Source organism: Gossypium raimondii, chromosome 10 (genome assembly GCF_025698545.1).
Source record: "Gossypium raimondii isolate GPD5lz chromosome 10, ASM2569854v1, whole genome shotgun sequence".
Lineage (NCBI taxonomy): Eukaryota > Viridiplantae > Streptophyta > Magnoliopsida > Malvales > Malvaceae > Gossypium > Gossypium raimondii.
Window position 1 is genome coordinate 24,347,450 of NC_068574.1, and position 12,607 is coordinate 24,360,056.

General features: G+C 33.3%; 1 non-coding gene across 1 annotated transcript; it reads left to right on the forward strand.

The window, feature by feature from the left end:
* The first annotated feature begins 4,033 nt into the window (after positions 1-4,033).
* Positions 4,034-4,140, forward strand: LOC128034353 (small nucleolar RNA R71). The gene has a single exon (XR_008190480.1). It is a non-coding gene; the product is annotated as a small nucleolar RNA R71 (small nucleolar RNA).
* The last annotated feature ends 8,467 nt before the right edge of the window (positions 4,141-12,607 follow it).

Genomic DNA, 12,607 nt, shown 5'->3' on the forward strand with positions numbered 1-12,607 from the left:
CTTGTGTCCTCCATGCTTGCACTTTTGGCACCAACTTTTCCTTGTGTTGCACATTGGCCCATTTTATCTCTAAATTCACACTTTTGGCCCTTAATTTTGCTTTTGCCTAAAATTTAGTCCCTATGAGATAAAAGATCATAAATAGCTCAAATTAGCACGATCATACTCAGAATAAATACATAATTAATACATAAAAATATGTTATTCTAGAGTGCTATCAAATTCCCCCTATTTAGTCCATGCTTGCCCTCAAGTACGGTTCCTATCTACTGTGAAAGTTAGATTCTGCCATAAAAGAAATACCACTCCGAAGTTTTATAAAAATCAGTCAAAAATGCATATGAAAAATAAAGAGAGCCCTAAGCTTGCTTTAAGTAAAACAGAAAAGGTTTTCCAATTAATACATACAAAAATTAGAATCGACTTGGATTTTTTAATGAAAATTAGGTAAAGTACCAAACCTACTAAGACACCCTATTTGTTTCCTCCTTTAGTCCCCAAATTATATTTTTTTCTCTTTTTTTTCTTTTTTATTTATTTTGATTTTGATTTATTTATTATTTATATTTTTTATGCTTTAGGAATATACTGAACCTTTTGACGCGAAGAGAGATGACAGCCAAGCACCCTACCCCGGTTACTCAGCCCAGCAGACTCTTAATTTATTATAATTTTTTCTTAAGAACATGTCGAACTTTTTGACGCGAAGAGAGATGACAGCCAAGCACCTCACCTCAGTTACTCAGCCCAACATGTTCTTAAAAATTAATTTCGGTTAGCGGAGTTTTACCTAACACGTCACACAATCTTTTGAAGCAAAATAGGATGACAACCCAAGCACCCTACCCCGATTACTCAGTCAGTCACGTTTTTAAGCTGCACTCATAACCACGTAAACATTAAACGACATTTTAATAATAACTTTTTTTATGAGGACTTAGAGAAAAAAAACAATCAAGTGTCAAAAATAAGTTTCAATAATTACCTTAATAGTCATGGACATATTTTAGCAAACAAACATATTAAGTGTCCACTTTGTATTAAACATGATTAATTTTACGAAAAGCAAGATAAAGTTAACTCTATGAATAACAATTATTTTTAGCGTAATAAGAATAAAACAGTGGAGATGACATCAATTATGGAAAATCCGTAATTTCCTCAGAAAACAAGAATCATGCTTGTAGGTCAAACAACAGGCAATTAAAAAAAATATGGACAAAATGGAGCCTCAAGCAGCAACACCAGCCAAAAATAATCACAACAACAGCAACAACAACCAAAATTACAGCAAAAAATGAAAGGAATAACGAAGAGTACATCCCCCTACTAAAAGCACATTGTCCTCAATATGGATGAAAAGAAATAAATAGGTACAAATGTTTAGAAAGACTCCCCGTGTTGTTACTACCGATCGCATGTGATGGCTGGGGTGCAGAGAAATGACACCGTCATGGGTTCATGGTGAAGAAGGGCTCAGCGGTGGTGCCACTACGAGTCCAAACAATGGTGGTGGTAATCGATGGTGAGGAAGAATGATGGAGGGAAGAGCGGCGGCTATGGTGGTTTTGTGGGAAAAGGAAAAAAAAGTTTTAAAATTTTAAGGTTGGGGGGTTAATTTGTGTTGAGGGGTGGTGTTTGGGTGCAAGGATAAGGGTGGTTGGCTACAGGAATAGCATAGTTTGGCTGCAGGCATTCTGGGATGGAATAGTATCTGGGATAGAGGTTGTTTGGTACCATGGATAGGGTTGTTTGGTTCTATTTTTCTAGCTTTTTTCTTTTTCTTCGCATTTTCGCTCTGTTTTATCTAAGCAAAAGAAGAGAAATTTATTAATATCCAAATAAATAAATAATATAATATAATAAAATAATAAATAAAGTAAATAAAATAAAATGATAAATAAATAAATAAATAAAATAAAAATAAAAATTGGGTTGCCTCTCAACAAGCGCTTGTTTAACGTCGTTAGCTCGACGCCGTTATTGGTTCTATGGTGGTTTCAAATGGATTTTCTCAACCGTGTGAGCTTGAAAATTCTCATAAAATGGCTTCAACCAATGGCCATTGACTACGAATCGCTTTCCAGATTCTTCTATTTCAATCGCTCCATGTGTGAATACTTCAGTAACAATAAAAGGTCATTGCCATCGTGATCGAAGCTTACCTGGGAATAATTTATCACAGAGTTATAAAGTAAAACTTTTTTTTCCTACTGAAAAATGCTTCTAAGCTATTCTCTTATCGTGAAACAACTTTGTCCTGTCTTTATAAATATGAGCATTCTTGTAGGCATCATTGCGAATTTCTTATAACATTTGGATGTCTAATTTCCTTGTCTTTCCTGCGGGTTCTAACTCCAACTCTGGTGCCTGTATAACAAAAGGTAACAATTTAGTATTTGGAGATAATAACTCATTAACAAATTCAAATTTATCAAGTTCATAATTATCTCCATAAATTGACTCAAAATTCTCTTCCACTAAAGCGTCAATTATGTCGATATGATTTACGCTCAAGATTTCGCTTGGATGGCTAATGGCGTTGTAGAAATTAAACTTTATGATCTCCCCATCAAACTCTCTCGTGAGAGTTTCACTTCAAACGTCCATTTTAGTACTAGCTGTACTAAAGAGCGGTCGACCCAGCAGGAGATCTGAAGATGTAGGAGTGCTATCCTCCTCCATTTTGTTCACATAAAAATCTACAAGGAAAATAAGCTCGTTAACTTTTACCAGAACATCCTCAAGGACTCCTTCTGGATGCACAACAGACCTGTCCGCCAATTGAATGATAACATCTTTTTTTGTCAAAAAACCCGCGTTAAGTGATTCATAAATAGAATATGACATTACATTTATAGAAGCCCTTAGATCACACATAGCCTTCTTAATTCCCAGATGGCCTATTTTGCATGGTATTGCAAACATGCCCCTATCCTTGCATTTTGCCTACATTTTTCGCTGTAACACTGCGGATACATTCTCACCAACATTCACCCTTTCATTACCTGTTAATTTTCGCTTGTTGGTGCAAAGCTCTTTAAGAAATTTAGCATACTGCGGTATTTGCTTGCTGGCGTCCAACAGTAGAATGTTGATCTCGACATTACTAAATGTTTCAAGGATTTCCTTGTCCTCTTTACCTCTTCGACACTGGTTGAATCGTTCTGGAAATGGAGGTTGAATTTTAGGCAATGAAGGCTTCGGTCGGACTTGTTCGTCTTTCTCAGGTTTTTTTTGGGCGATTTCTTGGCCAAGATTCCTGTCAGGAATCGGTTTCAGTACCTTTCCACTTCGTAACGTCACAACATTCGCATTTTGTCTAGGGTTTGGTTCTGTTTGTGATGGCAACTTCCCTTGAGAGGTCAATTTCTCGATCGATGTGGTCAACTCTCTGATGGACGCCTCGATTTTATGTTGGAAATCATTCGTCTCTTTTTGGAAATTAAGATTTTGTTGTTGAAAATCAAGAACATTAGTTGCTAACTTATTGACCATGGTTTCTAGAGAATTACCTAAACCTTGCGGCTGTTGTGGAAACCGATTTTGGTATGGCTGGTTATTTCATGGATTGGCCCCATAACTTAACTTAGAATGGTCCCTCCACCCTTGGTTGTAGGTATTAGCGTAGGGGTCGTATCGCCTTTGTGGCGGCCCAGGGAAATTTCCCACAGCATCCATATAGGCCATGGTATCATCATACAAACTGGAGCATGCATTAGTTGCATGATCAGGTGTAGTACATATTTCGCATAACCGGGTTGTCTTCGCTTTTTCTGCAATAAGAGATTTCATCATATTAGTAAGTCTATCAACTTTATCCTCTAAGGTTGAATTACTTAGCTAGTGAACCCTTCTAGGGGGTTCAATATTGGCTTGGAACTGCTGAGAATTTGCAGCCATCGTGGAGATCAAGTCTCTCGCTTGTTGGGGAGTCATGTTGACTAATGCTCCTCCACTAGCGGTGTCTACCATATTCATTTCCATGGGCTTCAAACCTTTGTAAAAGTATTGGAGGAGAGATTGCTCCGTTATACCATGTTGTGGGCAGCTTGCACACAACTTCTTAAACCGCTCCCAATAATCGTAAAAGGACTCAGCTTCTTTTTGCCTTATTCCAACAATCTCTCTTCTTAGCTCAGCTACTCGAGATGTTGGAAAAAACTTGTTCAGAAACAAACGATATAGATCAGCCCAAGTTGTAATAGATCTAGGGGGTAAATAAAATAACCATTCCTTAGCGAAATCTGCTTGGGAGAAAGAGAAAGCACGCAATTTAATTTGATCCTCAGTTACCCCCTGAGGTTTCATGCTAAGACAAACCATATGAAACTCTTTCAGATGCTTATGGGGATTTTCATTTTACAACCCATGAAAAGTTGGCAGTAACTGGATTAAACCTGACTTCAACTCAAAATCAATAACCACAGTAGGATACGCGATGCACAATGACGGTTGTTTTGTCGGAGCTTCAGCCAGTTGCCGAATTGTTTAAGCCATTGGTTGGTGTGCTAGATTCGGGTTTTTGTTAACCCTAGCGTTAAGCACTTTTTCTGGTGAGTCAACTTCTACTTTTTCGCTTTCAAGTGTTCGAGTAGGGTTTTCGTTAACCCTAAACTCAGCTTCGTCGTCGACTTCGATTTCTGGCGGTGGGTTACTTTGAGTTCCAACCACCGCTAACTACTTTTTCCATGACTTTGTCTCCTTGCGATTGGCTCTAGCAGTCTTCTCAATTTCTAAATCGAACACAAGAGTACCTGGAGCAGATCTGGTTATAAGAAATAGAAAACAAGATTAGTACGTTGTCAGTCCCCGGCAACGGCGCCAAAATTTGATGCGGTCGTTGAAAGCACCAAAAATATCCTATCCCTAATAAATAACGAAAAAGAATAGTAAAAGAGAAATAGGGTCAAATTCTTAGAGACTGGACTTGCACAATATCTTATTCCGTAAAATCCCAGGCAGAATCTTGCCCAAGAAAACCTACGTTCCTGGAAAAAATAAAATAAAAAAATAATAGAATTAAAGGTTTGGATCTGAAAACGAAAAATAAAATAAAAACAGAATTAAGAATATTGAATCGAAAATTTGAGAAATTAAAAATAAAGTTGAGAGAAAGGAAATTCTTATGGGGGTTCCAGCCTCCAGTTGTCTCATTTCACCTTGGGTTCAATCCTCGGCTTTTAGATGATCCTTTCCAAACCGAATAAGCAAGTTATAGTGGAAGAGGACGACTACGATCACCAGCTCTAAGGATTTAGACTTACGATTTAGTGGAACCTAACTCTAGCCAATAATCACTTCTGTGGGTTTGTCTTATGCTAGATCAACGCTTCTCAATGGCGAATACCATGCAATTTTGTCTTTTGGGCTCGCCAACCTCTGATGCAGTAAGCTAACGAATCGACTGTGCAACCTTCCCAAAACATACAAAGCGGCCGCCTTTGCATACGTTGAAAAACTTACTTCTTAAGGGACATGGACGGAAGCGTCAGCCCCGTAGTGCTGAGAAATGATGAATACTCGGCGAGGAGGCTAAGTACGAACTCTAAGCCTCAAGAACCCTTTTTGGGGAATATCGACAACCTTCGGCTAGATGGGTTTAGTGGCTCATGGTTGTGGTGGAAAAGAAAATAAATAAAATAAAAATAGAGATTTTATTGAAAGGAAATATGAGAAGAACAAAAGCCTAGACTTTTAGAGAGAGTGTGTTTACAGAAAAAAGATGGATCATTTTCAGTCACTTCACCTCCTATTTATAGTGCTAGGGGAGATAGTCTAATCCTACTTAAACTCCTTAAAGATAAATACATTTAATTGAAGATAAATAAAGATAAAAATCCTAAAATTAAATAATCCTTAATAATTATCTTAATATTAATTATCCTAATATAATTAAAATAGAGTCTGATAGAATAAAATCTCTTCTTTTTGCATTTCAACCCTTGTGTCCTCCATGCTTGCACTTTTGGCACCAACTTTTCCTTGTGTCTCACATTGGCCCATTTTATCTCTAAATTCACACTTTTGGCCCTTAATTTTACTTTTGCCTCAAATTTAGTCCCTATGAGATATAAGATCATGAATAGCTCAAATTAGCAGGATCATACTCAGAATAAATACATAATTAATACATAAAAATACGTTATTCTAAAGTGTTATCGGATATGTAAAAGTTATCCATATGACATTAAATTATTAGATGAGATCATAATTGATGAGGTAGGAAATGATCATCTAATAATTTATCCAACACATGTACATGATTTCAATTCTACGCATATATGTCAAAATTTAATTAGTGACACACGTCATGCTATGAACTCACTTTCAACTTAAAATTTCATAAATTACTTCAACAAAATTTAATTGGTGACACATGTCATGCTATGCTATGAACTCACTTTGAACTTAAAATTTCCTAAATTGCTTGAATATATTACTTTAGTGTATATATTAGATTAGATATTAATGATATACATATAATATAAAAGTAGGTACGGAGGCATATATAAGAATTTTGAGTTTTAAGTTAATTTTTATGTTTCAAAAATATATCTTTTATTTCTATTTAAAGTGAATCTCATTTTTTTAAAGCAAGTTTTAAATATGTTTTTCTTACCATTAATAATAATAATAATAATAATAATAATAATAATAATAATAATAGAAGTTTTAAATTGCTTGATAATTATGATTGGGATTGAAAAAATATTTTAGCTTTACATTAAAAAGGAAGCATATATATTCGAAAATATTATCAAAATTAATTATGTTAAAAATTAATTTCTTTTATAAATTATATTAAAAATGTTAAGAAAACAGTGAAATTGTATTTTATTAAAATACCTGAAATAGTACAGTAAGAATAGTATTTTAATTAAGTATTGTAAACTATAGTCGTTAAAATTTTTAACATCATTGTAAAAATAAATTTGTAAAATTTATACAAAAATATCTTTATTAAAAAGTTACTATTGTTATAGTGTTGTGAGAACTAAAAATATATTTTTGGTATACAAATTTATTAAAATAATTTTAATTATACAAATTATTTCTGAAGCAAAATGTATATAAATTTTATTAAAACTAATAATTTTATGGTATTTTAAGACAATATTTGTAAAAATAGTTTTATGTAACAGATTTTTAAACTTATTTAAAACATTTTTATAAAATAATATTTTAAAAATTATTGTGACATATTTTTAATAGAATATTAAATTTTGCTTATTATATTTTACACAAGTAATTATAATTCTTCAAATAATGATTTTAAAATTACTATTAAACTATTCCGATGTTTAATAACAATTTTAATATATTTAATAAATTTTGTCAACAGATTTTAGAAGTGAAATTTTGAAACACACATAAAAAAACATATTTTAAATATTTCATTAATATTTTTAAAAACAGTAAAGAAAATACTGTTTAATTTTTTATTTTCAAAATCTACTGAAATTTTTAAAAAGAATTCAACACAATTAACTGTTTTGCAAATTTTAAAAAACTGATAGTGAATGGGCCAGCGGAAGAAAATGAGAGACGATGACGAAAACACGGTTTTGAAAATTTTTTTTTTTTCCTTTTGATTCTTTTGTATTTTAAAGGACTTATATGTTATTTTTAATAGCTTAAAAGATTTTTTTGTTGTTGAGTAAGTCTACAAGTAAAATTATTGGAGAAAATCCACACGTTATGATGAGACTCAGACTAAGAAAATTTTGTCTTCAACACAAGGTTTTCATGACCATTAAAGGGTTTATATTTAAATAACATAATATACACACACTTAATTATAAAATGCCACATGTTAAAACTTTTATATTTATGTTAAAAAGTTTTTAATGAGGTTTTTTTCTTTTTTGGTTTATAGGTTAAAACTCTTAAGAAAAAATTTAATTAAGTCCTTCAACTTAATTGGTTTTAATTGAGTCCTTGCTATTTACTCAAAAATTAATTATGTTCATTGATTAATAATTTTGCTTTTGATTACGTTAATCGTTTAAATTAATTGATGGATTTATCCACATGGCGGCTCCAAATTTAATATTTCATTATTCTAATTAAAAATATGAAAAAAGTTATAAAAATTATAAAAAAATTAATTATAAAAAATATAAAAAGGTTATAAAACTTACAAAAGCATAAAATAATAAAAAATATGAAAAAATGTATATTTTTTATGTAGATTGTGGATGAATTTTCAAGTTTACAGTAATATGGTCACAGATGCTACTCTTAAATTTGTTTAATGACTTAATAGGTATTTAGTTAACTTAAACAATGATTTTTTTTACAGTAAAAACTGTGATGCATTAATCAAAGCATTAAACATTACAAGAGGCATAGGAGAGAGACTAAACTAATCCAAACCGATACATTTACCCTGTACACCCCGTCCTAAACCCCTCACCACCATGATGCTTCTAATAACTTTACTAGGAAGAATATCATATTCAATGTGGTTTTCTTGTAATAAAGCTATCTTAGCAAAAGCATGAGCCACCTTATTGGCATCCCAACAAGTTCAATGGAAAGACAATGATCTTAAAGAAGATTGCATCATCAAGCAATCGTGCAATATCATACCAAACTTAGTATCCAAATTATGAGGAGTCCACAGTGCTTCAATTACCAACAAACAATCTGTTGGGGACTGACCCGATTAAGCAATGAACAAGTAAAAAAGGCAGAAGAATTGAGAAATTGAACACACAAATTTAACATGAAAAAACCCATCCAAAGAGGATAAAAAACCACGGGTAAATATAATTTTAGTATAATGGAAAAAGAACAGAGAGTACAAAAGATGGAGATAAAAACTAAACCTCGAAAACAAAAAAACCCTCAAAATGTAAACACAAAATTCTCTAAAAGTGTTATGAGTTCTAATCTCTAATAGGTGTATTTTCTAAGGTTGTAAAAGAGCTAATTTATAGGCTAAATTCATAGGTCAAATAATAATAAAATAATTTAAACTTATCAGAGTTTTATTAAAACAAATAAATAGAGTTTAACCGGAAGATTATTTCTCAAATTTGACTGAAATAGGAGTCATACTCAACAAATTTCCACCTTGGAGTTATTGCTCAGAAGTAAGCTTGGAGTTATCGCTCGTTGACATTAACAAGAAATCATCACCGCTTTCATCGACTAAATTAGCACCGGCTACATCTTCCTCATTACTCTCAGCAACTCTTTTATTTTGTAGTTTATAACAATCTGCTTTGACATGACCTAACTTTTTACAATAGCGACACATTTTGTCTTGCTTCTTTGATGCTACCAAAGCAGAAGCTTGCCTATTTGCCTTGCTATCTAAACCAGCCTCATTGTCAAGTTTATCTCTACTCAACAAATAACCCTTCATCTTCGAACGAGAGTTTGTCTCTACCATAAATCAGTGCCTTCCTAAAAGACTTGTATGAAGGGGGTTAATAGCACAATAATAGCATAGCCTGATCTTCATCGCCAATTTGAACCTTAACGTTCCTTAAATCATTTAAAAGAGTAACGATTTGACTGATGTGATCTCTAAGAAGCTCACATTTGTTCATGCAAAATGTAAATAGATGTTGTTTAACACTAAATAATTAGCCAGAGACTTAGTCTCATAAAGAGTTTCCAACCTTTTCCACAAGGCGGTTAAGTCTTCTATATCAATACCTCTTGCAATATCGTATTCGCGAGGCACAACTAGATTGCAGACAAGATCTTTTCATCAAGCTCTTCCCGTTCTATTTGATTTAGATTCTCAGGCTTTTTATCGGTAACAACATTTTTTAAGTCAGTTTGAACTAGAATTGCCATCATTTGAACTTGCCACAGATTGAAATTTGTGACACCATCAAACTTCTTAATTTCAAACATTGTTGCTGCCATCTCTGAATGGATTGATCTACAAAAATTGAACTAGCTCTGATACCAATTATGGGGGATCGACCCAATTAAGCAACGAGTAAGTAAAAAAGGTAGAAGAATTGAGAAAACCCATCCAAAGAGGTTAAAAAACTACGGATAAAGATAATTTTACTATAATGGCAAAAGAACGAAAAGTAGAAAAGATAGAGATAAAAACTAAACCTCGAAAACCCGAAAGCAAAGAACACTCAAAATATAATACAAAATTCTCTAAAAGTGTTATGAGTTCTAATCTCAAATGGGTGTATTTTCTAAGGTTGTAAAAGAGCCTATTATAGGCTAAAATCATAGGTCAAATAATAATAAAATAATCTAAACTAATTAGAGTTTTATTAAAACAAATAAATAGAGTTTAATTGGAAGGTTATTTCTCAAATTTGACTGAAATAGGAGTCATACTCAACACAATCTGATTCTACGATAACCCAATCCATTTGAAGCTACTTAAGCCAAAATAGTGACTCTCTAATAGTAATAGCCTTAGCAAGTAAGGAATTAATGAACCCCTCCCTACAACCAGTATAACATTGGATAGTATGGACTTGTGAGTCCTGAATGATAACTACATAACCAACCTTCCCTCCGTCAGTTGATTAAAACATGTCAACGTACACTTGAGCCACCTTGAATGAGGAGCAAGTAAAGCAGCAGCGAAACCTTGAGACCAATTCATTTGTACAATATCAACCACATAAATTATTTCAGCATCCTCCCAAGCACACAAAAAGTTATTAGCGAAAGTAACAATGCATTCCTGTGGTACATGCATCAACTGCCAGAATAGGAGGTTCCTATGGAACCACAAAGACCATAATAATGTAAGGCCCATGCTCTGTTGCCAACCGCCAAGTAAACAAAAGAGCGACTCATTATAATCCGAAATAGCAGGCCCCAAAAATTGAAATCTAGCCAAAGTCCAAACTGTTTGCACACTCGCATAGCCCAATAAAAAATGACCCAAATCCACCTCCATCCCACAACGTGTGCAGTTGAGAGCCATATCCACCCCCTTTCAACCAGATGTACCTTGGTAGGAGCAAAGTGTCACAAACATCTCTAAGTAAACTCCTAACCTTAGGTGGCACTCGACAACCCTAAAGCTTCAACATCATGAAACAAAGACTCAATATTCATATACATAACCATAGCAAGCTTATAGGCTAACCACACCATCTATTATCCAACCTTTTAAAGTATGCTAACAACATTATTAAAATATGAGCCAAATTCGTAGGATAAAAAATACCTTCCAATAAGTCTTTATCACATACCATTCACGCTTCAAGCCTGGCAGTTCAAGGTTTTGGCATGCAGTGGTTGAATAGGCTATTTGGCGGAATGTAATTCGCCCAATTATTTCTTTTCGCACATATGTGTGGGCGGATAGTTACAGCCAAATATGTTTATAAGCTTTAATTTTAGATCACTCTGCAGTTAGAAGAGAAACTAAATTGTAAGTAAGAAGGTTATTGTGGGAAAAGACAGTGCCAAATGTATAGTACACATAGTTTGCTTGTAGTACTATTTTAGTTAAGTTGTAATGCAATCCGGTTGGAAATCAACGAGATAAACTAGAATGAAATTTATTGTACCAGATTTTTGTTTATGTTTTTCTCGGATTGTGTAGGCCATAAAGAAAGAAAATTTCTGAAATTTGTGACACTTGTCAAGTTCCACTAAGTAAGTTGGGTTATATATATACGTAAGTGAGAAGGGGGGAGAGGAAGGTTCTTCTTTTTGGAAGTTAGCATTCTAATTCTTTCCTCTACTTAAATTCTACTGTAATTCTTCTTTAATAAGTTGGAAGCTAAGGGTTGGGGCTTAATTAGTGCTTAACTGACCTCGAGGTAAGTATTATAGTTCTGCATATTAAATTAAAAAAAATTAAGTCTATAAGGAATGTACGAGTAGTAAGATGAAATTATAAGGCTTTGAATGGGGGTTGTTAGTGTGCGAGATGATAGTAAATTGTATACGAAAGAGTTTTAATGGTGTTTATATGTTTTGTAAGCAGTGATTGCTGCTGTTTTAGTATGGATGTCTGGGTCTGGAGTTCAAGCTATTTTAGGTAAGTGTCAAGTGAGTTTCTACTTAGACTCTTGCATATATATTGTTCGTATAGATGAATGTCTAAATGAAAATGATCAAACTATGAATCATAAACCCTGAAAAGTGTAAAATGAATATGATATGTATACGACTATATGAGTGAAGTTATGTTATATTTGATTGAGTATATGAATGGTTGTTGTAGATGGTATGTATGTTAGATAAGAGATGTAGTGAGTCCAAATACGCGAAGAAGTGTGTATGAGTTGTTGTGTTGCTAAAGTATATTTATGTGTGCGTATGTTTGGAATGCATACTGTGAATTATTGATATGTTAGAAGTGTGTACGGAGTTATGTTCTAATTAAAAAATAAGTTAGATTTCTTGAATGTGAATTCTAGTGGATGTACGTCGGGTGATATGAAATATGAAGTCTGGGATGTGTCTGTATTAGAGAGTTTGTAATATGAGTCAGGTCACCATGGTGGTATCTGATGAAGTCCGTCAAGACAGTAAACAAAAAATTTTGAAATGAAATTCTGAAGGAAATGTCTATGACAATGGCACACTCTGAAAAAGGATCTATTGAATAACATTTACTGAATGGGGTTCTCTACATGTCCCATAGCTG